Here is a 3,895-nt window from a genome sequence, read left to right as displayed (position 1 = left end):
AAGTAGTTAGAAGAAATATACTTCTTTCAAAAAGACAGAAGCTTAGAGATGGAAGGAACTTGAAGAGCATCAGTTAATGCCCTGACCCTACAGGTGACGAGACTGGAATCTGGAGATGATAAATGACTGTCCTAGGGCCACACTAGTGATTGAAGACCATACTGGGTCCAGAACTCAGGCTTCTCAACTTTTGAGCCCTGACCATTGCACAGTATGTGCTTTCTTGTTGGAAACATCTCCATGAGTATTGCTCCTTACGTAATCCATAATCATTTTTAGAATAAAACAGAATTATTTTGGAGAAACAAAGATGATTACCTTTCCTACTAGTTTTAACGTTCATTATTACTATTAGTATTTCTAAAATAATTTAAAATTATTTAATTTTTTTGTTTACTTTTTTTGTTCTTCGATAAAGGTCACAACTTAATAGGGAATGGTACATTTATCTGTGTAATATTTTAGTTAAAACAGTTAATTGTTACCTGAACACTTGATAATGGGAAGTGGTATTTTCATATGCTAAAATATTTAAAATACTTGGTACAAAGCCCATAATAAATAACAACTTTTCGGTGTATGTGTTGAAGTGATTAGTAAATGTATCTTTCAAAACAGTATTTCCGGTTCATATTTGACAGCATCACACTTGATGTATTGACATACCCTGGCTTGAACGGTGTTTTCCCCTACCTCAAGAATCTATGTCTTGCTGTTTTCAAGTGTAAGGAAGTGGTGGTTTTAGAAGTTACATCTTAGTTATGTGTAAAAAAATATTTTTGTGTTGCAGTGTCCCAGAAGCTTTTGTTGACAATTCCAGTTTCCGAACAAAACATTTCGGCAATGGTGAGGGCTTCGATCCCTTCTCTGATTTGCTGTCAGCCATGAACGGATGGATGTGATGCCTGCTAGCCAAAAGGGTGAGTGAATGAATGTTTGTGATTATTCATCTGAAAATTCATCTGAAAATTCACAAGACAAAAAATCCTTCAAGACAGTTGCCCACCCAGGATGAGAGCTTCTCATCTTGAAAGAAAGGACAAACTCTGTCATTGTTTTCTGGTGTAATCTTTTCAGATAATTCCTACAGTGATCTGAGGATTTATAAAAGGCATAATAGGACATAGGAGAACTTTCTGTGCTTGCTTCTTTGTTTTAATCATATTCTGAAGAGTGGACTATGTCAGTTTTGGGTCATGTGCAACATTGAATGAGTAATTGCTTTTTTGGTCTCATTACAACTTGGTGATAACATGAGCCACCATGAAATAAGACAATAATTTTTTCATCTTGAGTTTTAGGGAAAATTTGAGTCTAATTTGTTCCTTGAGAGAGTCCCATCCCAAACTTTTTGTATGATCAGGACTTTTGAGAAAGCCAAAGGATTGGAAACTTGGGATTTTCAAATATTTTTTGAAAGACTTCTGGGATTTTTTTTCTATTGTATAGAAACCTTTTTAGGTTATTCACTGCCTTTTTAGGGGGAGGTTAGAAGGGACATGATGATATTTTTCTCTGTGTGTTTTCCATCTATCCTGTTCCTCATCAATCAGTGACTCCCCTGTAGTAATGAACACTGTGACTTGTTGTTACCAGAGACAATGATTGGTTGAGGCCAGGCATTTTGGGTGACAACTCTGACGTCATTTGTGGTAGCCTTGTCATTGAATGAAGTCAGTTTTATGGAGAACCATATCATTTCAGGGTTTGTATTGAATGGCATTTAATGGTAAGACCCATTGGCATAAACTCATCTTTTTCTGTCTTAGTGCAGTAATATTGGAAGCAAATTGTAAATAATGGAGAGAAGGGTAGTGAAGCAGAAAGGGCACTGTATTGGGAGTTGGGAGGCTTAATAGTAACCTGGCATGGGGCAAATTAGTCTCTCTCTTCTTTGATTTTTTTTTGTTTGTTTGTTTGTTTTTTTTGAGACGGAGTTTTGCTATTGTTGTCCAGGCTGGAGTGCAGTGGCGTGATCTCGGCTCACTGCAACCTCCGCCTCCCCAGGTTCAAGCAATTCTTCTGCCTCAGCCTCCTGAGTAGCTGGGATTATAGGCGCCCGTCACCGTGCCTGGCTGATTTTTGTATTTTTAGTAGAGATAGGGTTTCACTACATTGGCCAGGCTGGTCTCAAACTCCTGACCTCAGGTGATCTGCCCGTCTTAGCCTCCCAAAATGCTCGGATTACAGGTGTAAGCCACCACGCCAGGCCTGATTTTCTATATCTAAAACAAAGCATTTAGGTTAGAGGATCCTATTCTATCAGTGTTATTGAGGCCCTAGAAATTATCTATTTAAACACCTCAGTTTACAAATGGGACAGCTTAAGTCCATGAGTCTAGGTGGGATAGCTAAGTCCCTGGGGTTGGTCTGGACTGGACCATAGCTATTTGGTCATGATTCAGTGGTTCTTTCTAGCTTATTTCAATTACAAAGATTAAGACATCCTGCCCATTTAGCTTTGTAAACCTCCTCTGATGATGTGTCTAACACATTGTTATGCTTTCAATTATTTGGGCCAGATTTGCAAAGATTTTATAGCTAGAGGTCATTTTGACAAATCCTTCCCATTTTATACATTAAAAAATACGTTAGTTTTATTGTCCAGAGAAACTGTGTTCATGGTGAAGCAACTGGCTCAAATGTTAGTGACCAGATGATTTTCAAAGAGCTATTGGCTCAAAAAGGCACTTCCTGTCAGTTTGTTAACTGATAACTTGTACTCGTTCTGCTGGAGCTAGAGAGAGAGAGAAAAAAATCCAGTCTCTTGTCTTCCCTACAGTATTACTTCTGTCAGTGGCAAGAAATAAGGCAAATAGTAAACAGTAACACACAGGCAAGGATGTCCACAATGAAAAGAAATGGTTAATGGAGTCATGAAATTTTAGAGTTGTTGGTGATCTTTGATCTTTTTACTGGGTGGCCTTGGGCAAGTTGTTTGGTTCCCTCACCTGTGAACTCCTGAGGTTTTCCATTGCTATGCATGTATGATAGACTTTTGTGGATGGTCTGTAGATTAGTGAACAGGCAGCACGTGCTAAGAAAATTTGTGTCTTGGCCAGGTGCAGTTGCTCATGCCTGTCACCACAGCACTTTGGGAGGCTGTGGCGGGTAGATCACCTAAGGTCAGGAGTTCAAGACCAGCCTGACCAATATGGTGCAATCTTGTCTCTCCTAAAAATACAAAAATTACTTGAGTGTGGTGGCGGGTGCCTGTCATCCCAGCTACTTGAGAGGCTGAGACAGGAGAATTCCTTGAACCCAGGAGGTGGAGGTTGCAGTGAGTGGAGATCGTGCCACTGCACTCCAGCCTCAATGACAAAGTGAGGCCCAGTCTCAAAATAATAATAATAATAATCATCATCATCATAATAATAAAGAAAAGTCGTACCTTTAGGAATTCAGGTAGAGTTGAGAACAAAGCCTTGGTCTGTTTCATATACACATGAGAATTCATCAAAGTTGTTAGAATTCTGAAGGTATTGAAATAACAGCAAACTCAGGTTTTTGGTTACATGTCATCTCTGTCTTTGGTATTGAGAGAGTCTGACTCAATCTCACTGTTATAAAATTGATGTATGAAATTGAACAAAACCACATGAATGGATTTGTTGAAGATGAGGCTCATTTTATTCATTAATTTCAATTGGGTTTGGCCCATTATTTGAAAAATCCATCTGAAGAACTATAATGAAAATGATATCTGTTTTGAAAAAATGCACTTTTAGGCCTAGTGGAATACTAGGTTTTTTCTAAGTAAGGAAATTCTTAGTATTTGTCAGGCTTAAAAAAACTTCCCTTCTCTGTATTTTTTAGTAGAAGGTAGAGGTATCCTATGAGCTGGACCACATGTTCTGATTTTCCATTCTCCTTCCCTTTTTTTTTTTTTTTTTTT

At 38.3% G+C, this 3,895-nt stretch overlaps 1 protein-coding gene across 3 annotated transcripts in view; it reads left to right on the top strand.

Annotated features, from left to right (window-relative positions):
* The first annotated feature begins 775 nt into the window (after positions 1-775).
* FOXP1 (forkhead box P1) overlaps positions 776-3,895 on the top strand; it is a 579,361-nt gene continuing 576,241 nt past the window's right edge. For 2 of the 3 annotated variants that reach the window (XM_011971157.1, XM_011971180.1), the window contains exon 1: positions 776-920. The gene's annotated coding sequence lies outside the window, so the exon portion shown is untranslated. The remainder of the gene's footprint in view (positions 921-3,895) is intronic. The other variant, XM_011971164.1, reaches the window with a different exon arrangement.

Source organism: Mandrillus leucophaeus, unplaced genomic scaffold (assembly GCF_000951045.1).
Source record: "Mandrillus leucophaeus isolate KB7577 unplaced genomic scaffold, Mleu.le_1.0 Scaffold121, whole genome shotgun sequence".
Lineage (NCBI taxonomy): Eukaryota > Metazoa > Chordata > Mammalia > Primates > Cercopithecidae > Mandrillus > Mandrillus leucophaeus.
This window is presented reverse-complemented; position numbering and strand designations above follow the sequence as displayed.